At 40.9% G+C, this 22,900-nt stretch overlaps 1 protein-coding gene across 6 annotated transcripts in view; it reads left to right on the top strand.

Moving 5' to 3' along the window:
* Positions 1–22,900, top strand: part of utrn (utrophin) — a 238,861-nt gene that overhangs the window by 85,040 nt on the left and 130,921 nt on the right. The window lies entirely within an intron of this gene.

Here is a 22,900-nt window from a genome sequence, read left to right as displayed (position 1 = left end):
TGGTGGCAGATGGTATTGAACACTGAAAGTGAGGTTTATAGGGAAAAATCTAAAAGCTGGTGGTGTTAATATTCTATGACCATTATATTGTGCAGTCACCATTTACTCCATAATGATAAGTTAAAGCACAAAACATGTCTATTTTCACTTAATAGCAGATTCATATTGATTAATAAAAATTGTAACCACTGTAATTATTTTTGGTGAAGTAAATAACAGTAAATAACTAAAAATATTCTTTATTTTCCAGTTGAACACACTGTATTCATACCACCCTGTAGCTGGAAAAACAAATCTGCATATAAATAATATTCAACTGATCTGTCTGACCAAGTCAACACTCTGTGACATGAAGGCTGTATATTACATGCCGGCTATATTTTCCTCTTGGCAGTCCAATTAAGCTGCAAAGCCAAGCTTATCTTCTAAAACATATTGACCTCCATCTTATTGGTCCTCACTATGTCTTAACAGTGGCAGGATGGAGTAGGGTGACCGTCGTGCCAGCTCACCAAGCTATGACTGATGGGAACTTTATAAAGTCTCCTGAGTCATAACCATCTCTTCGTCTATTCCTGTTAATCGTGCTTCGCTGGTAGCTTTTGGGAGTTTGCGTCTTTGTGTGCCCCCTTTTTACAGCACTCATTATGTTGATGTATAATACTGAGCTTTGCAGTCTTTGCGAGCAGAAGCCATTTAGTTTCAACCGTTTTTGGAATTGCATCTATTATTTTGTGCGTAGATTGTTTTCTTCTCCCACTTTCCCAATTCAAAGCAATAATGTTTAATGAGCTTGTAGGCTATTAAGAGAATTTTTACATCTATACAGCACTCCCTAAGGCTTTGTTTCTGTAGTGTATTTATCCCAGACTAAGAATCGCACTCACTCCCATTATAGACGCCAACTAAACGCCTTACATGTAAATGTGAATCACTGTAATGTCCTCCCCCTTTTTTTTCACCTGCTTTTAGCCTGCAGTATCCTTGTTCTCCAGTGTTCTTCTTTGCTTGCATGCATATGACATGAGTAGTTTACTGGTAAAGAGTACCTCTGAGTAGCATGCCTGGTTAGCTTATAGTGAGGCACACAGAGGGCTCTGGCAGCTCATTTCATCTCCTCACTTTTGCTCTGCTCTGTCTCTCTGTGTGTAATCACTAGCTGAGAATTGGCTGAAGGGCCCACCTCCCTCCTGAGGAGTGTCCTCCTACTCTCATTACTGTGGCAATGGCTCCTACTGTGTGTGTGTGTGTGTGTGTGTGTGTGTGTGTGTTTGTGTGTGTGTGTGTGTGTGTGTGTGTGTGTGTGTTTCGTTGAGCCAAAACCCACTTTAGAAACAGCCCGAAAGCATTGACAGTGTGTAGTCATGCCTTCTCTTTCCTATTGTTTGTCTGGCGAATAGTTTAGCCTTTGGGCTCCACACTCCATCCACCTTTGCTTGTGGCTCACTGCTACCCCAGGACAGGTGACTCAGGCATGGGCATGGAGCCCAGCAGTCTGACCTCCCCGTCCTTGAGTTCCATTGGGGTCCTCTGGGTTATTAGCAAGTGTTAGCATTAGCAGTAAGAGCCTCAGGTGCAAGCGTATGACCCTCCACTAACACACACACACACACACACACACACACACACACACACACACACACACACACACACAGACACACACAAGTCCTCCCTCTGTAACCTGGTGTGCTCTCAAATCACAGATTTTTTTGTTTCACGCATGCTTAGACACATTTAGTTTACGAACACACGCCCACAGTGCGTTCTGTTCTCCCTCACACCTAAACTCACACACATGCATGCACACATTTACTCACTCACCCACGAGTATACGCACTCACTTACTCCACAGCTAGCCTGAGTGATGAGTCACAGGCGGGAGAATTATGTGGTAACAGATTCATAAATGGAGATCATTTAAATTCATCAAGACAAAATTGGGAGAGAGCAGGGACAATAAAAGAAAATGAAGGCGGAATTCCGCTACCAATCAACATTGCATGTAAATCATTGAGATGGCCCTCCTATTGGCAGTAGTGGTGATTTGAAATAGCACTTAAATCACTGATACTGCCCAGAGTAAAGCTGCTCTCATGTTTTTCATTGCTGCTAGTGCAGCAAGTGACCGCTAGATTAGGAGGAGATTAGAAGAAACTCTCCATGTGATTGACAAATGCCATCCTGGGATTAGATGACATATGTGATAAACTATCTTTTAATATTATTAGATGCAAATATAAATGGAGAGAAACTCCTTCAGTCTCTTTGCCTCTCCCCTCTCTCTCTCTCTCTGTCTGCTTTGTCTCTCACACATCCACATCCAGTAAACCCATTTATTGAGTCAGTATTGCATGTGTGCGTTGGGCTTGTGTCTTTGTGCACTACGATGGATTTTGTGCACACACTTCCATTAGTGGCTTTCAGGCGGGTCCCAATAGCAAGCTAAACCTGGTAATGCCTGTGTGGTTTATTGTCAGATGGACTTTATGTTGCTGGAAAGCTCTGCCCCTCAACATGTGACGGTCCGGATAAACAACAGATTGTTGCCAGGAAGGAGGAGAGAAAAGGAGGGAGAGACAGATCCAAAGATATCCACAGAGAACTGTATTTATATAATGGTTGCATTGATGATACCCAATTATTTAGGTGACCAAACAGTGGAATCACATCCTTTATGTGAACAACTTTTTCACATAGACTTACATGACGAAACAGACAGATCTATAAGTCAGTGGATGACTTGTTTCACGATTAAAATTTGATCCATTCAGTTTGATAACATTTGGAAGATGTAAAAGATTAGCAGAGTGCCAAATTGGAAGAAGCAGCTCGACCGGTGGAAGTCTCTTATGCACCTGCTCTGTGGGCCGCACAGTGGGGAAGCAGTGCCAATCTTCATGGTAATTTTATATGCAACAGTCTAACTCTTTTGGCTTCATGGGCCACTGAGCAACTTTTATAGGAATAAATGGGGCCCGCCTCCAACTCTGTATCCAGTTGTCTTTATAAATATATTAATGGAGCCAAACCATGATGAGCTTAGCTTAGCAGCAAGCCAGAAAGCAAGGGGAAACACATTCTCAAATATCACAAATCAGCACTTCCGAAATTTACAGTTTAGCCAGTTCTATCTTGTTTGTTGAATTCATATACAAGCAGAAATGTAAAAATATTCCCAGTTTCATGCTGCAAGAAATTTTTACAAGCCAATCTCTCTACACACAGCCCCACAAATACTAGGTTATTGTGAAATTGTGTGTGAAGTTATGACTTAAATCGGGAAGTCAATTGATGCAAACTTTAACTCCAGTTACATGACTGTTGTGACTGTACTTGATACTCATCATTAGAGGTACAGATGATGGGTCTCCAAACCCATCATCTGTTCCTCTGATGACAATAAGCCCTTTGGGAGCAACGTCCAATATATTGGGGGTTCCAGTGTAGCCACCTGTTTACCAGACCAAGACCTGCTCTTCTGTGCGCTGGTCATTTTGGGTAATCTCTATACACAGATATCTGCATATCAATGGAGATAAATAAAAAAGAAGTTAATAAAAGGCCTTCAGAAGATAGCTTAAAGTCTCCGAAATTGCATTTTGGCCAAAACATTTACCTGCAGCTCAAAATTGATTGGTTAGTAACACTCTGACTACTAATGGAAACCAGAATGCCTTTGATACCAAAATCTTGTTCTGTTGCCAACAGAGTCTTCATATATATGCAGATACCATTTTACAGGGATTAAGCTGGATGCTAAAGACACATTTCAGTTGTGTAATAATAAAGATAAAGGCATGAAAGTTAAATACCCTGCTCCAGTGGAAGACCTGTTTGTTTTCAGCCAGCTGACTTTGGCCGAAAACTGTCTGACTCACCTGACATCATGATCTATGGCCGGCCAAGACTTCTCCACACTGGATCACACCAAGTTAAGACAGGATAGAGATTACAATGGCGTGCAGGCTCAGTGGACAAAAGGCACATACCACGTAGCATTCAACTCCATCCCAAGATTTTTGCCCTTTTTTTTTTTCTCTCCTTCGTGTCATGACCATCTCTCCCTCTAGAGCCGAATTGCTGTAAAAATAAATGTTCAATGTACTGAGAAATTTCTAGAGACTAACATAGAACGAGAGAGAAAAGGGGACACATTGACCTAGAGGCAGTGGAAGGCAGGAGGCAGCAATGTTGCCAGCTTGAAGTCTCTCTGACCTTCTACCTCCCCTCACACCCTCCCTTTCCCTGTCGCCCACACTGCTTGCCACACCGAGTCAGGGGGCGGCCTAAGTGGGGGAAATAAAATGTGGGGTGCAATCATTTTTGCTGGTCCTTCTATTCCTGGCCTGACGATCAATCTATGGGGACAAGGCCTGAGCGCTGCCCCCCGCCAGTGTCCCACCCTGCCAATATCTATGGTAAGCACACAAACACAGTGCTGACTCACGGCTCATATTGTGTTTTTCTCTGTGTGCGAGCGTCTGTACCTCTGCGGTGCTGACAAATATCACAGTTTCAGATTGGAGACGAGATTATAGTGTGTAATCCTTACTCAAACACACACACACACACACACACACACACACACACACACACACACACACACACACACACACACATATAGTGGCCCTCAGCCTCACACACACAATCGACAGCATAGACCAGAATAATGATCAGAGGATTGACCCAATTATTACTATGCAGATTTCAACGATCATATTAGGGTTTATTTTCGTTACTTCTTCTTTTCTCCTTCATTGGTGCTGCCTTTCTGACTTTGACACTCAGTCATTCTCCTTTGTGTTTTTCTACTTTGGCCATTTTCCCTCTTCTGTCAAGGATAATTAATTCTTTAAAATGAAGTGACACATTTGTCGAAAGATAACGTCTGCTCCCTCTACGTCTCAGTGGTTTGTTTTTATTTCTTTGGTGCACAAGTGATTTTGCATTTCCTCTGTTTTATGGAAGACGCAGAGCACATTTCCCAGTGATTTATCTTTTCAAATCTCTTATTCACATCTGAGAGAATGTCTTTGTTTTGCTGTCATTCTGTCGCTCTTTTTGGAGTGACAAACATCCCTTTGATCAATTAAACAACCTTGTAGGCTCTTTGTACAAACACACAAGGAAAAAAATGACTTTGATTTAACTAAGCGAGCTTTTTTTAGCTGGGAAGTATGAAGCCACACTCTCCTCTCTTGCTGTACCTGTCTGCCTTCTTCTCTGTTATCACTGCTCTCAGTACCAGTTTCCCTAATACCACCCCTCAGTAAGCCAGTAAGTTAGCATATGCTCTGGCTCATATCCTCCTCTTTCCATTTATGCCGTCATCTGCTCTTCGCATGCCACTCTTAAATCATTCATGCTCTCCCTCTTTTCCTCCCATCCTCCCTAAAAGCTCGTGCCCATTTCTTTCCCAAGTCTGAGACAGATGGCTTACGTACATTCTACTGGAGCATGCCTTGATGCCATGCTTATGAAGCAGATCATTACATGCTGCTAAAACATTGATCAAATGCTTTCTCTTGACGTGGCAACATCTAATTATGCAAGGTCAGATCCTTGGGGTGCGAGTTTGCTACACCGAAGCTACGCCCACTCTTGCATATATGTGGTTCGCCTTAACAGCGCAGGTTTGGGTGCAAGTTTCTGTTTGTGTGTGTGTTTTGATTCTATAGAGCTTTTTTTTTGTATGTCTGCTTCTTTCACAGTACTGAAATTCAATAACACTTTCAAGCCTTGTCCACATGTAAATAGTAAATGGACCTGTACTTATATAGGGCCTTTCTAGTCTCTCAACCACTTAAAGTGCTTTTATACCACTTGTCACATTTACCCATTCACACACACTGTCATACACTGGTGGCTAAGGCAAGGTGCCACCTGTGGCATGGCTACAACATCCACATAAATACACTCACACACACACACACACACACACACACACACACACACACACACACAGTTGATACATCCATCAGAAGTGATTTGAGGTCTATTTTCTTGCTCAAGCGGATTGGAGGAGGACACAAACTGCCGATCTGATTAGTGGACCACCTGCTCCACCTCCTGAGCCAGAGCCAACCTCCTGTATACAGGTATATTTGAAAATGTACCTGTTTTTATGCATTTTGGCCTTTCATCCACATGAAAACTGCATTTAAGGTCACGGAAAAATGGATCTTTTGTAAAGGTCCGACCTGGCGGAAGATTTTCAGGAACTCAGTTTTCAGTGTTGATGTGAAGACAGGGTTATCTGAGTTTTTGGATTTGTAACATCACAGTGTGTGCCATTAACCTCTTTGTGAGGTGACACAAATGAGGCGTGCGATGGCAGATGTGATAAAAATAGTGCTGGCTCTTACCTTGCTAAGAGGGCATTTTACATGCTGTCACCAAAGACTATATGGTGACATGACAGTGCCTCAAAAGTGAAGCCAAAATATCTTGATCGCCCCCTGGTGTCTGGCTGTAGTATAGGTCATAACTCCACCCGTCCATTTTAGCAAATGGGACATGTCTCTTCCATTGTGTTTTGCATTTTCAATGGGGCAGGGATTTTTCTGTAACACTGCTTGTGTCAACAGGAATTATTTTAAGAGCAGAGGAGAAAAAAAAACCCTGTTTTCAAACGCACTGTGTCTGTGTTGACAAGGCCTCCGTTTACATGTTCCCTGTGATGGGCAGCCCCCTGACTTCTGGCTGTAAGTGGCCTAAATGAAGAGGAAAGGAATTGAAAGGAAAGCTAAATGTAGTTGCAGGGTGATCAAACAAGTAAAAAAAAAGATGAGACATAAAATGCCAAGGAGAAAGTATACAGGGATGAGGGAAATAGCAGCGTGCATTGGTTGAAGGAAAAGGATAGTGCACTGAGCATGCCCTCAGAGGTAAATACTGCGGTGCGGCAAAAACAAAAGCAACTGAAAATGGTTTCCGCTGTTATATCACAGGGAGATTAAAGATAAATCGTGCTATATATAGTCTGTAATCTGCAGGAGGGTACAGCCTGCAAGAGGAGAGTCAAATGCCACAGTAGAAAGCTGAGTGAAATTGTGCATAGTCAGAAACACTTCACAGAAATATTGAGAGGAGTCTGTATTCTTAACTTTGCCCAAAGGAGTTCTTGCTGTTGACATGAGGTTTGTGCACTAAGCAGCTTTCGTTAAAACTAAAAAGACACATTAAATCAGAAACGTCCTTTTTCACACAACGTGGTTAAAAGATTAGACAGCTCCATCAAATGTATGCGATGTTCGAGGAAGTTGAGAGAGGGATCAGAGACAGGGGAAGGATCAGTGTGAGCATTGCAAATGTTTGTGAAAGACAGTCCAACATAAGCTTTAACTGCGCCTGAGTGGTACCTCCACACATCGGACCGTAGACATCAAAGAAAATTCAGAGCTGTTAGACGTGACGAGGAATCAAATTAGATTTACTACAGCGCTGCAAGTGTGGGTGTTCATTGGTTCAGCACATTTCATAGTTATCACCCAAATGTCTAAAAAAGAGGGACATTTTCACTCATCGCCCTGCGGGAGATGAGTCTGTCTTTCCTGAGAAGGAAGCAAGGAGGGTGACTCAAAAGACAGCAGAGGAAGAAAAAAACACGTCATGGCAGAAGAGAAAATGTCTGCCAAGTGTTTCTTTTTCTTACAGGAAAAATTGAGGTGACGAAAGAGAGACAGAAACATGACATTGTGGGAGGGTAGAGTCGAAAAAAGAGGGATGCTGTGACAGCAGGAAGTGGGAATTAGACATGGAGAAAGGGCAGGAAAGATGGGAAGAAAGAGGATGAGGAGATGTGACAGAAGAGGAAAAGGGTGAGGAAGAAAGGGTCGATAGGAGCGTGCCTTTGCTTTTCCCATCTTTGAGGTTTGCCGTGCTGATTTGAGGGTCACTGGAGAGACAATCACACACACAGCAATCGACACACACTGTTCGTGATCGATCCAAGCGCTCATTTTCAGTCTGAGGGATATTCTCAGATTGGGCATGGGGTGAAAATTCATTTCTTGCTTTGGTACATGAACGGCTTCATTTTCACTGGCTGCCTCGCTTCCCAATGTGGACAAAAGAGAAATACCAACAAAGCCTATTACAAATTTGTGTAGTTTACAGCCGGGTGGGTCTTGTTGAACGTCTCCCTCTTTTGGTCCCTGTCCCCTCCTCAGTGCCTGTGTGTGCGAATGTGTGTGCGTGCCAGTTCGTGCCTGCTAAATATCATTGGGATTAGCACTGGGGGCTTAATTAAAAAGCAATTACCTTTGGTCGCTGTGGGCGACGCTTGGCGGAGAGTAGCTCGACTAATCTGGTGAATGGTGTGAGGGACCCTCAGCGTGTGACGCACACACAAACATGCACGCAAATTGTGCAATTGTCTGCAGAATTAAAGGAGGATTAAAACAATTGTTAATTAGCGAAAAGGGGTGGAGGCTGAAAGGGTAGAGACGGGGCTGTAGGGCCAGACACACTGCATCCCCCTCTGCCTCTCATAGTCTCTGTGTGTTTATTTATGAGCTTAAAGGGGCAAATGATACACCCAGAAAAAAATCATTTACTGTGATTGGCTAGTAAGCATGTTCGCTCTCTTTCTCTGTGTCCACCTCCCTGTCTCTCTTTCATTTTTGCTCTTTTGCTCTCTGAAACCCTAAAATAGGTTAGCACATTTAGCAACAGAGCTAACCTTTTAATTTTAAAGCTCCAATTAGATGTTGCTAATGACAGTAATTAGATCATCTCTTTGAGACTCACTGCAAATTGCCCTTGAAAAACCCTGTATTCTTGAGACAGTGGAGGGAAATCTGCCAAAAACTGTGTGTGTGTGTGTGTGTGTGTGTGTGTGTGTGTGTGTGTGTGTGTGTGTGTGTGTGTTTTCTGTTACTGTAACACTGACAGAGCTCTCTGAATACAAAGGATGCTTTGTGTTCACTTGTAAAACTGTAGATTTATGCGTCAGGGGTTTGAGAACCACAATTGAAGTTTGAGTAAAGAGTACAAGGATTACATTATGTTGACTGAAGCTAAAGGATCCGAAATGTTAGTCATTCAGAGCCAGAGTTGTGAATGCACTTAAAACCAAGACCCAAACATGGCCTGTACCCCATTGTTGCCAACACTAAGACCTAAAAATAGGGGGGGAAATTTGGATTTCAGAGACTTTTTTTCCTGAACTCTGGTGACTTTGAAAGAACAAAAGAATACTTTGCACATATTTTTCCAAACCGGTACATAGGGGCAAGCAGAGCAGAACTTACAGACAAACTCCTGCACACTTTGTAACTAAGGATAATCCTTATTTAGTTAGTTAGACCGTTTGCAGAGTTTGTAAGTTGATTTTTCTTAGGGTGAAAATAACAAAACATTAAGCACACTGCAACAGTATTTTCATGTTAAACACTTAATTTTACTTTGAATTCTCAGAAAAGAATATAGAATAATTTGCCCCTCTGGCATGGAATAAATTGCTAGCATGAACTAATTTTCATTAGTTTTTAATTAGTCAATCAATTTATTGTCACATGAAATCATAAGAATATAATTACAGTAGAATGCAATCCATCAGTTCCATCAATTTGTATGTTTGAAACAGTGTAATAATTAAATTAGGTCTATGAGGGGTGAAAACAAACTAACAAAAAAGACATCCCCAAAACTTTCTGTGAGAACCAGGAATTATTCTTTCCAGGACATCTGGAATTTGCTGGAGTCTTTCTTTCTCTTAGCACTATCACTTTCTCCCTCTCATTCCCTGAGGTGGGTGAGGTGCTTCTCTCTGCGTCACTGTGTTGTGTAGCTGTATTGTTGTTCGTCTGGAAACTGTAGACCTCCTTTAATTATAGAGCATAAACTTGCTGTACAGCACCAGAAACAGATTGTGATAATGAAAGGGGGAAGAAGGTGTGAAAATTTGTCATCAATTGTGAGAACAAGGGAGAGTTGTGACCACAGAGGAAAGTGGGATAGGCAATGAAAAAATTGTCCTGGGAAAATCAGGAGGCTTGGCAAGTGTGCTGTACGTGTGTCTTTCAGATCTGACCTTACTGAGCCTGTCTGGAACGTCAGAAGTTGATACCTGTACCGAGACTGAGGTTTATTTTTGTTATTTCTTCTTCAAAATAGTTTGCCGTACCAGTTAATAGATCAACCATGCCAACATTGGCCAGATAAACCTGGCTGGCAGACTTAAAACGCACTTCCAAGCAGAACTTGACAAAAGTCTGAACAGTTAAAATTCAGAACCGAAGTTTGTACAGGCACAAATGCTTTGCTTTTTAGGAGTAGGAGTTGTGGAGGAGGAGAACCGACCCACTTTAGATGGTTTCATTGCTTTCTGTCTCCAGTTAATGGCATGGGCTTGTCTCTCCCCGCTTTCCAGGCTTTCCAGGCATTGCATCTCTACTTGCAAGACTTAACACGCATCGACATGGACTATTGACAGAGTTAAGGAGTAAAAGATTTTCTTATTAATTTATGTTTGACAAGAATCTAGCCTGAAGATTTACAAAACAGAACAGACCCAACACACCTTGTGTGGACCGGTTGGGTTTTGGTTTCTGAACTCTCAGTTGAAGTGGTCTGTGGTCAGTCTCTACGTGTAAGTGTGTGTGTATGTTCTGCAGTTATGAGGACTCTGTGTTCTCATAGCAAAAATCAAGTGAAGGAAAGCCTCCAAATTGAGATCATTTGAAAAGGAGTGTTAACTATTCTTGGCTTTAGGGTCACATTTCACAAGTGGGTCAAGGTTAATTCTAGGCTTTGAGGTTACAAAAAATAAGATTATAGTCTGTTCACAAAGACAGAGGTATAGATTGTGTGTGTGTGTGTGTGTGTGTGTGTGTGTGTGTTTGTGCCTTCAGGTTGGTCGATTTGATTTGATTCAGTACTGTGAAAGACATTTGATAGTTCATCAAGATTTAATTTTGGATTGATGTTTTCCATCCCGGAAAGAGACCATTAATTACCACTGTCTACTCTAGGAAAATACACACACACATATACTCACCCACTCAGGAACACACACATACACACACACACACACACACACACACACACACAGGAGCACAGGAACACAGGAACACACCTCCACCTCAAGGCTGATGTATCATAATTGTCCTCTGTCCTCGTTCCATCCTGCCTTAGTCTATTTATAGCCCATCATAAGCCCCGCCCTGCCAGACAGTGCCATGGCAACTAAATGATTGACAGAGCAATCGACGAGCAGGCTTGATCCATCTGGCGCTCTCCTTTCTCCCATTGACCTTCCCTGTGACATCACCAGTGCCTGACTGTCTAGTTTCTCTGCGTACTGTCTGAGTGTGTGATCATAACTCAGTTTGGATGGCCTTACACCCCGCTGCTAAATGTCCCCTCTCACGCAGAGATAGAGTACCCTGCTCACAGAGGGGATGTGGATCATAAAACACTCACTCACACACTAGCTTTATTGTACTTGACTACATTAATTACTTACCCTTTAACCCAAACCTTTGTGTCTATATATTAGCTTGGCTGTCAGTTTTTAGTCCAAGTTTGGAGTCGGTGAGTTTGGAGTACTGTCTGAACACGTGAAAAGAAATGAGCATTCAATCTACAATCTGTCAAAATTGAAAAATTCTCAGTGTGTAAACGCAACAGGCACATACTCCAGCTTGGCACTTTCCAAAAAGGCTTTGTCTGTCCGACGCATTGCATTATTTATTGCTTTCAGTCGGGAATTGTGTTGACTGGCTCATCTCTGTAAAGAAGACTTTAAAAAATGATGGTCAAAACTAACGTGACGTTTCTCCTTTGTTTGTGGACTCCTGTTATAAAATCTTAAATTTGGCATTTTGACCATGGCCATGGCTATCTATGACATGTAACACAGGGCTACGGGGTGAAATCAAATCTTTCATATGGTAAATATGGAGCTGTAAAAGATGCAGCATGTGTTTTGGCCCTTACATTTGCAGCAGGAGCAGTAACAGTGTTTTGTTTATAATAAAACAGAATGTCTGAGTAGAGATAACTTGAGCAGTGATAGCCACACTTTCAAAGACAAGAGCACCAGTAACAAAAAACAAACTTAATCTGAAAATGCTGTTATTATATTTAATTTTTTTATTTATTTATTTTATTTAATCTCCAAGAAAAAAAAGCGCAGTGCAAACTAACAACAACAACAGTCATGAGAAGTTATCTATGGAAACAAGAGCAGCAAATGTTCGTATTGAATGTTAAATAAATAAACAATATGAAATTAAAAAATGGTCTTTGAAGTGAACTTAGACTTGCATTCTCAGTATCAGTATAAAATGTTATTTGGTGCATGTTTGAATGTCACCCCCCACTTTTTTAATATCACAACAAGCACTCCACATATCCCTTCATGAAGCTGAATCCACATTGACTCTCACATGTACAGTAAAAACAGACCAAATACTCAAACCAGCCCAAAGTCTACAGTTTGGCTCTTGTATTGTCACAGTGGCTTCACTTTCACAGAATCTCTGTTTGACAGGAAGATGAATTAGTGCCCTGAAGTGTAGCTGTACTCACCACTAACTCTCCCAGCAATAGTACCACTCACTCTTGTTAGCACTACAGAGATATTAATTCTTAACTTCATAACGTTTGTTGACAGCATGGGGAGCTTACTGTCTCAAGATCAGCAGAAGTAGCGTTCTGATGGGGTGACAAATCTGAATTTGGCATCATGACTATCTGACAGGACATGCTTTGGGAATCTAGCTGATTGTATTTTTTGTCTCTGCTTAGCAGCATCTCAGTGTGCCTATCAGTTGATGTGTTATCATTCTTTCTCTCCATCTTATCTACTGGCTTCCTTTCAGAGCTTCACAGACTTCTCCAGTGTTCTCTTAAATACTTGTTTGCTCTTATATGTGCTCGAGTGGTTTTATAAAGGAAAACCTTTTGATTGTGTTGAGAGCACTGTTCATCAGAGGAAAAACATCTATCTATCAGTAACACACAAAGTGGAGTGCCCAATCATGCCCATCTCCTCCTCCTTTGAGATCCATACCTTCCATACTTAACACGTCATCTTTTTATGAAAGGACTGACTGCATCAACAAGGTGTGGGCCTCATTGTGCACGGGGATAATACACTATACAGCTAGCCAGTATGAACCGCAAATGCTGGTTGCCATGACAGTGTAACTGGCAGCCCGTTCAAAGACATAAAGGACCAGGGAGCGAGCAGGCGAGAGGAAATGAAAAGGAAAAAAATAATGAAGGAACAAGAAATGTCATCTTAGCCTACACATGAAGCAGAGATATGCTCGGAGTTTGGTCACAGCTAGAGAAGAGCTAGAGCTGGTTCGCTTAAAGGTTGCAGTTTCATAACAGCAAACTGACCAGCAGTCCTAACACAAGTTGCACCCCCATGCCACCTCACTACTGCCACATGAACCAGGCTAACACAGTCCTTTAAGGCTTCATGTCCTCATGTTCCTCAGCATATTGTTGACTTTTTGTATCACAGAACAACACATGGACAACACAAACTGCAACCAGCATGACTCCATTACACTTGAGTTATTCAGCTTGAGATTTCGTTGAAGTAAGATTTTTTATCATGGACTATATAAAATAATGGACATAGCTACCATGATGTCACCCATTGGTTTTTGGACTACCACTTTGAGTCCTTGAGTTCAGCATTTTGGCTTTTGTGTTTTGGATTTTTGGAAACAGAAGTGACCATATTTGGTGGAGTGGGTGGATTGGACCCTTAGACTGTGGTGACATATTATAGACAGCTTATCACTTAAAGCAGCCACCCCCTCAATTATGCACACATTTAATATTAATGATAGTAACAAACTTTATTTATGTAGTACTTTTCATACAAGAAATACAACACAGTGCTTTGCAACAAGGGACTTTCATGAACTGAGTGCTCATGAAAATCGACAAAATTAATGTAAAACAACAAACAACAAGAGATACACTTTTGCCTTTGTAATGACAACATTTTAGCAAGCTGGCGTCCCTCATATCTATAGGTAGTGTGTTCCATAGCTTTGGGGCGTAATTGACAAGGGCTGAATCCCTGATTTTCTTTGGGCTGATGCTGGGAACCTCCAATATACCAGCAGCAGATGATCACAGTGTTTTTTCGAAGGCAAATAGTCAACAGGAGATTTGGAAACATAGCTTGGTCCCAGCCCATTTACAGCGTTGTATACAAGGAGGACCTTGAAATCAACTCTAAATGTAACAGGAAGCCACTGCAGAGCAGCTAAAAGTGGACTGATGTGTTTTCTCCTCTTGGTTAATAGCTGAGCTGCAGAGTTTTGAATGAGCTAAAGTCTCTTTGTTTTTTCTCATGAGGACAGTAATTTAAGTCTTAATAAAATGTAAAAGGGTGATACATAAAACTTCACTGTACAGTTGTAACGAAGGGGGAAATTATAGACATCAAAACCTTTTTTGTACCTGGCAGTAAACATGTTTATTTTGGCTGAGGATTGAACATGGGGGTCTGTGAGGATTAACTTGCTTTCAGATCACGCCTGAAGTTGTCATTTGAGGAGCTGCACTCCAGCATTGGCTTCATTTTCAGCCATGGAGGTTGCTACTTGGTTTTTCTTAATGTTTGACTTGTATCTTGGTCAGTGTACCTCAGAAAAGTAATGGCAAATAAGAAAACATCACTTACGATAATTGCAAGGCCTGCTTGTCCTGAGTGGCAAAGACAGAGAGTAATATGAAATACCTGTAAACAGGGTCAGTAAACAGGGTCCTGAAAGCTCAGGAAACAGGACCTTGGTGCATGAAATCAATCAAAGTTAAGTGATTTATGAGCTAAACAATTATAGGAAAGTTTCCATTTTTGTGACAAATGTCAGTCAAGCTGAAAAAGGGCCAGATTGCCAGTAAAGCGTTTCAGAGAGGAGAGACACAGCATTCAAACTCATTTATAGTCTGGCTTCAAGAGGCTGTTCATTGTTCATTCCCAGCCATTCAAATCTGTGGTACAGATATTTTAATGGCTTCAATTATGATAAAACTGGCTTGCACTAAATGGCACGCATTAGAGTCATTGTATCTGGCTTTGTGGTTGTTCTTAAAAACTCACCGGTTCACCCTTGCTGCGGGTGTGATATTTGGTTTCTCATTAGGAGCACGGCAGCAGTGTGTGGTTGTCAGGAGTTTCAAATGCTTACCGCTGGTCTCCATTGTTGTGTGTATGCACACTAAGCAGATGATTGTTTGACCAGACTGACTTGATTTGCAAGATGAATACTCTAACACTGCCCAGAGTTCATCTTTGATGGAAATTAACGAGGCAGGCTCTGCAGTGCTTGTATAAAAAATACAATAATACAAAAGAGCCATAAAAAACTCCACAGCTGAGCGAGGCGTAATGCACTTAGTACTCGGATGTGAATTCACACTGAATCGTAATGTCCAGCCAAAGCTCTCTTGGGCATTGCAGGCTATATTGCTGCCACAATGCCATTTCATCACATGAAACAGTTGTAAGTCTGATTGGCTCGCACCCCAACCACGGAATTGTGTTTTCCCAGTAGTATGAAGGATATTGGGCTGATGTGCTGTGCTGCTGAATTGCTTCTGGAAGCTGCATGTATAAAGCAGCTGAATTGGAGGGGACAAATAGTCGCTGTAATGGAAGATGGCCTTAGGCTATGTCTGTGGTATAACTCAGTTTTTCCCGGGCTATTGTGGATTTTATTCACTTCCATTCTCCAATTTCAGTATGGAGCAATCACAGGCGGCAAAGCAGTTTTTCTCTATTTCGTTCCTGTCAACTTTTTTCATTTTTCTTAGAAGTTTTTTTTTCTTTTCTTTTTTCTGTGGATAGCCTGATGTGCCCCAGTGACTTAAACATCGGTGGTGTGAGATTACACTTTTTTATTCTGTCGAAGCCCACTTGTTTCTGTTTATACACTGGCACTGACAGGCCTGGGCCTTAAGCTAGGTGGCAAATCAATTTAGGGCTCCAACCTTTCCATAGAAGTGTCACTCGTCACCTAATTGCTCCATTCACTAGTATACTTTAATTAACAACCACACACAGACACATTCAGGCGGGCACACGCAGCAGCTTTGCCACTTTTTCCCAGTTTGTCACCGAGCAGACTAGATTGATAAATGGCTTTAACGGTGGAGGTGCTGACTGCTGTTTGTGAATCTGATTGGCTGCACAGCTGAGACGTCACATACACTCTGTCTCTTACTCTATTTCCATCGTTTTTCTCCCTCCTGCTTTTACCTCTCTGTCTGTACTGAGTGTACTGAGTGCCTTGTTAATGCTGGACTGACATTTATAAGTGGCTGCTTCCTTTATAATGATTAAGTTGTTTCAGGCCAAGATGTACTGGAATCACTAAAACGCTGATTATATTCTGGGCATTCGTCGCTTAAATGGCTCTCTACAATCTTGTTTTTTTTTTTTTTTTTTCATTTTCATGAGACATGCACTGAGAAGATAAGGAAAGAAAGTCTTAAATATTAATTTTAGCTTTTTTTTTTTTTTTTTAAATTAAAGAAGCCAGTACATGTGTATTAACAGGATTTCACACTTATTTTCTCTCCATGAGGGCTGTGTCTCAGTGATATACTGAGATTTGTTCTTTGGAAACTCTCATGATTAAATCTGACTTACAAGTGTGATTTAAATGCTGTCAGCAACATCTTCCTCTTTATGGGTTCATGTATCAAAAAATTGCACATTGCGTTATATTTCATGGAAAATCAATTTGGAGAGAAATAAACACCCACAGCAACACTGCTGGCACAAACAGGAAACTGAGCCAGAGGAAAGCTGTTTTTTATATATATATTTAGCCACGTTTTCATGGTCCAGTTTTTGCTTTGATCTCTCAAAATAGACCCATTTGTAGCAATTTGTTTATGAAAGAAAATCACTATTTTGGAAGACTTTATTTTAGTTTGGAGTTGAGCTAATTTTGGTGTACTAGAAAATAGGGTTGCAGTGACAAACCCTGAAGTTGTATACCATGGTATAAAGATTGACATTAATCATAGTAGGTAAATTTGCTTATTTATGGTGTTATAAAAAACTGCAGCTGGACAGAGAATCTCATCTGCGTTTTCACATTTCCTTTTCTCCATGACAGTATTGTCAGACTTTTTACATTTTAAAAAGTGGCTTCAACCAAAAGAACCTTTCTGTTTTCATTCCTTTAAAGGCCCTGACACACCAAGCCAACGGTTGGCCATCAGTCAGTGTTGGGCCATCGGTGACTGACTGTGACCACAGTCACTGCAGTGTGTCCTACATCTGTCCTCAGTTGTTGTTGCTTCTTTCCCCACTGACTCAGCAGTTGAATTGGTGTTGGAGACAGCAAAGTCTGTTGGTGAATGAAATCACTGTTATTGGCAGTTCAGCACAGTGCATGGGAAGAGAAACAGAAGTGAAGAAAGTAAATAATCCGCTACAGCCAAGAGAAAGTCAAAGCAAAATTGTGACATAAGGTAAAAAAAGTTTTTTTGTAGCCATTGAGCTCTTCAGCAGAAACATTTCCTGATGGTTTGTATTGTTGTTCACTGGCATGTGGTAAATATGCTTCGCTCTTTCAACATTGGACTGTGTTCTTAATGTACAAACTGTCTAACTGTCACCATGATGGTCTTCTCTTGCATGCCAATTACAGAAAACTGACATCTGCTGGTATGGAGGAGTATTTTCTCTCATGCAGGCTCAGGACGTACATGCTTGTAGGCCGTCGGATGTAGTCTTTGCAGTGTGATGATGTGCAGCAGATGGACAGGTGATGTGAAGTGACACAACAATCGACGTCATTGCTGCTCATTCTTTCGTGTTTGGTGTGTCTGGGCCTTAAGGATTACTGTAACTGATAATGCGTGCACTGTGATACCGTGAAACTGGGATATTTTCTGAGACGGTTATTGTACAGTGAAAATTTCACAGTGTCGCAGCCCTACTAAAGAATATATGTTCCATTGGTTAATTTCAGGGTGACTCAGTCTTTGCTCACTGTTGCTCCACTCCTACGACAGAATGTACAAGGCACATTTACAGACTGTGCATAGACGTGAAAAGACCAATTTTCCTTCTACAGATTATAGTTTTATTACTTTTCTTGGCTGTCCTACTTTACTTACTCAAGGACTCAGCTTCCAGCTCATTTCCCTCTCTTAGCAGATGATTGTTGTTGCAATTATTTTTTCAATGGGGAAATTATGATTTGATATTATTTTTCTTTTTAGCCTGGGGTATCTCACATTTTTTATTGATGTTGAAGGTTGAGTCTGGCAAGATTGTTTGTCATGCTGACTTTCTGTGGCATTTTATTTTATTGATGCAGTCTAGTTTTATGGGATGACCTTTATGATAATATCATGTGCGGCATATTTCTGTTGGCAGGTGACGTGCTAACTTGGTGATGCTCATGTTTTCAGATCATTTGAAGGATCACCTGTTTGCTCTTCTGTGCACTTTTTCATGAAGACCTTTCCATGCTGATTGGTTCATTTTAGAAATACATTGCCATAAAGCGATAAACAAGGCATTTCAATTTTGAAAAGCTGACATTTTAATTTTTAACATTTACAGTACATTCTTCAGCATTTTATATGAGATGGAGAATGTGGTCCATGTATTGTTAAGTTTTGTCTCAAACTCACAGAACTCTTCGTTCTCCAACCTATCTATGAACTTACTGCCCGTTTCTTGATATATCCCAAGGCTGCGGAACCTTATTGTAGAAAATACCGTGCAGTGAAAGCATGTTTAGAGGCGTTGTTGACGTTCTTCACTCGCATAACTCACAATACAAACATGTTTCCATTTTATTTAATGTATCAATTCACATTGACTTTGAGATTTTTTATGCTTCAAGTCTATTTTTGTAGTTTAGTCAATTAATCAATAAATTTGTCACGTGGAGTACAACATACAACTTTAGGGAAATGTGATCCCATAATTAGTGAACCATAATCTGCGTCGACACTGTTTAAATCATACAAATATCCTGCTGTATATGTGTTTTTAACTTACTAATCGTATCTACATTGATAAATTAACACTCCCAGTCAGTCTGTGAGCTTGTGACATGGAAACTGTTTTGGTTCAGTAAATGGCTGCTGTCAGTCTGGTGAAGACAGGTTAGCGCCTTTCACTTAGCTACCGAGGAGTTGCTGCTGACAGATGGCTGAGACGTTTATCAAAGACGGAGCCAGTGTAGAATGGATGACAGGACGTTTACGCCTCATTCACGTCTCCCGTAGGTCTCGCTTCAAATGGGGATCCCTAGTTAGAAGGCAAAATTCTAAATGTATGGTGGTGAATTTCTCTCACAGTATTTTATAAGATCAGAACAATCAACCATGACAATTACTCAACATCTTTTCTAAAAAAGAAATACAGTCTGTAGCTTTAATTCCTGCCTGTTTTTTTTTTTTATAGCAGTGTCCAGAGCCATTCATATTTAGCTGGCACAGTTATTATGCCTTTGGACATGAGGCACACATTATTTTATTTCTTAGCACATATCAAATAATAACAAAGATTAAAGTTATTAGTCATATTGTGGTGTTTTTTTTTGTTGTTGTCGTTGTTTTTTTTAAACACCCAACTGAACTCCTGTTTCCAGAATAATTGAAATGGTCATTTGTGCTGAACTTCATAGACTTTGTTTTTACGACTCTCCATTTTCTCAAATTCTATCAGTACTGTGCATGTGCAACAGAGATGAGAAGGAAGTGGAGTTGCCCCCTCCTTAGATACTTCCATCATCAGCTCTGGAAACGACAATATGTGAAATTCGTTTTTTCACCAGCCCAATTAGGAAAGTGAGATTTACTAGCCCAACATGGCATTTTGCTTGCCTTGGACAATCCTTATTTTTGAGCCCTGCATGCAGGAGAAATGTCCCATTAGAATAAACCATACTGGCACATCCTAAGCTGCATCTAACAAAGGTACAGTGTAACATACTGTACTTTTCCACTGCACATCCTTCATGTCCTCACTGAATCCATCAAAAGAGTCACCTTAATTTGTGTTTCAGCTAGTGTGTAATTAGGCCACAGTCTTCTTGTCTCCCCTCTCTGTGTTCAAACATAAATTAACACCTGGGTCAATGAAAAAAAAGTCCAAAAACTAGTTTTTGTGCATAAGTGCAGATAGGTAAAAGGGAAGCATTCACAGGAAGGGTCACATCAGATCATCAGTATTTTCCTTTTCCCCGCGCAGCTCTTTCCTCTATTTCTCCTGCTTGCTTTTCATATTTTGCTTTCCTCTTGTGCCATGTCCTTGTCTCTTATGTCGGGCACTTTGGAGGTCATAGCTAACTAGCATGCTTTGCCAACAGTCTCTACTTCTTGAATGCCTGTCAACATCACAGAGTCATCAGCCCTTGCTTTATTTTCATGGATTGATGGTAGACACTCTTAAATATTTAAAAGTCAGCCTTGTGATTATTTTGCAGATACAGTTTTTAGCACAGTACAGTGCAACCCTGACTTTATATTTTTCCTCCAAATGTGTAGCTACAGGTAGAGACAGGTGCTTGCAGTTTGGTCTCATTGTGCTGCAGTAAAACTTTCTCTCTGCAGAACCACAAGATGCAAAAACACAAACAAACAAAAAAAAGTGAGCTAGATGAGCTTTTAGAGTACCTCTTTTGAGTTTGAATCAATACTGGCTTCCCTAAAAGAGAAGCTCTGTAATGCTGACCATGACTCTGGATTATTGCATTTAGTACATTTAGTCTGTGTGAAATGTACTCGTAGGTTTGTTGTTTGTGCGTGATAGAGAAAGAGCTCCCAGCACGGGCTGCTGTTAGTGTTGTCAATTTTTTAAACCCTTGAAGCATCCTAATGTGTCTAAAGAGTGCTGTATCAGGGAGAAGCGGTCAAGTCGAGTAAAATTATTGTAAGTTGATATGTGAAGACCAGACTGTGTGTGTGCGTGTGTGTGGCTGTAAGTTTAGCCTGCAACGTGATTTAGAGATTGAGCTTTATGTCAAGCCAATTACTGCATCACAACTCTCCCAGTCAGGGTTAAGTGGACTAACAGAGAGGCATGAGGCGTAAATCACATCCCGACTCCAAGCGGGTCTGATGACAGTCATGGGGGTGGAGGGAGAATAATGGAAAAAATAAGTGCAGAGTTGGAACTTTGAATTTGGTTATAAAAATAAAATCCAATAAAGTGCTTTTTGGGAGTTTCACTCAATCAGATGTTGAGTGCAGATCACCTCGATGTCAATGGTAACTTAGTTGCTTATGTTTTCTTTTCATTCAGACATTTTTTGTGCCCACTGTTCTTTCTGCTTCAACCCATCTCAGTTTAAGGCCATCGCTCAGTTGAATTTTTTAAGTGTTTGGAAGATTCTTGATGGTAAACATCTATCGCCAGGATGTCCTGGATTCTTCAAAGCATGTTATTATTTCATTATTTTCAGCCTGGAAAAATAGAATCTCAGCCACATGCTAGGTTCAATTACAGAGGCTGCTATCATCAGGGAGGATGGCTCAGCAGTTCAGGCTTCATTAAAGAAGGGGAACTGCATTATTATTTTTTTAAGCGCTGCCAGTCAGACACATGCATATGCTAATACACAATACACAGATGCACAAAGAGCTGTGCTGTTGTATCTACTGCAAGAATGTACTAATGTGCTAATCATATAAACCAGACTGACCCTTTATAGTTTTTATCGTATGTTGCGATTGGGCTGGGCGATAAAGAGAAAATCAAATATTGCAATTTTTTAAAAAACAATGTTCTTTCAATTCAACCATGAACCGGTTAACCTTCTAAAAATATTTTTCACCGGTTATGCATGTCGGTCTGTAGGTTAATTTTGTTGTTTGTACCACCTGGGTCTGGTGATAACATTAGCTAGCAGTGCCCTCATTTGGCTGTTGGCACTAGAAATGCCATCCAGAATCAACAGCACTGCTGTAGAAACGTTGTGGCCACCATGAGGTTCCCCCCATGCCACTACGGAGAGTTGGGGGTTCATTCTTGAGCAAAAAAAACCCTTTAGCATTATTAATGATGTTGCACTGTTAGCAGCATCAGCATAGCTAGTTGTGTGAACAGTTAACAATGCTAAAGGGGATTTTGGCTCAAATGAGCTGCTCACTCAATGGGACTTAGTGGTTATCCCAAATGAGCAGCAATGCTAGCGAACTCCCACCCGACCTGCGTGTTGTGCAGTGCAGAGCGACCAAGGCTACCTAACCAGTGCAGACCGGAAAAAAATAGAATAAAAGGCAAGATATTTATATCACAAAACATAAAAAATTCACTACCTCTTTATAGACAGCGCTTTGAAATGCAGCCCTAGAGCTCACTGAGTCAAAGGACCGCCGGACCAAAAGGAAAGGCTCATATATTTCAAATCTTTTTGCTTTTTTTTTTTTCCCTTTAAAAAATTTAACAGCTTATTTACTGGTTAATGGGTGTCGGCTAGTGAAAACAAAATTAACCCAAACTGGCACCCGTACTTTTATTATGAAACCCAAAATATAAGACATAATCTAGCCCCATATCATGATACAATATTGATATTTTGCCAAGCCCTATGTTGAGTACAGCAGTCACTGCTGGACATTATGGAAAAGATTTTATAATTACAGAGCAGCAGAATCAGTACATTTTGAGTTTTAATATACAGTCTTAGGTTATTCTATTCAATTTGAAGTGGATTTTAACACTCCCATTTGCTCAGCATTAGTAGATTGGGGGACGATATTTTAACAGACCTCCCACAGATGACTAATCCCTCATATTAGTATGAGTTTCTGGACTTCTCACTCTCTTACAGTGCTATCTCTCTGATGATGTGTGTGATGAAACAAATTTCAAAGGTCTCACGTTGCAGCCTGGGCAGCCTCAGTGTTTTATGCTTTTACTGTTTTCATTCTGTTTTAC

The sequence above is a fragment of the Plectropomus leopardus genome, chromosome 16 (assembly GCF_026936395.1).
Source record: "Plectropomus leopardus strain MGB_pleo_1.0 chromosome 16, ASM2693639v1, whole genome shotgun sequence".
Taxonomy (NCBI): domain Eukaryota; kingdom Metazoa; phylum Chordata; class Actinopteri; order Perciformes; family Serranidae; genus Plectropomus; species Plectropomus leopardus.
The sequence above is the reverse complement of the archived record's forward strand: the minus strand, read 5'-3'. Positions and strand labels throughout refer to the sequence as shown.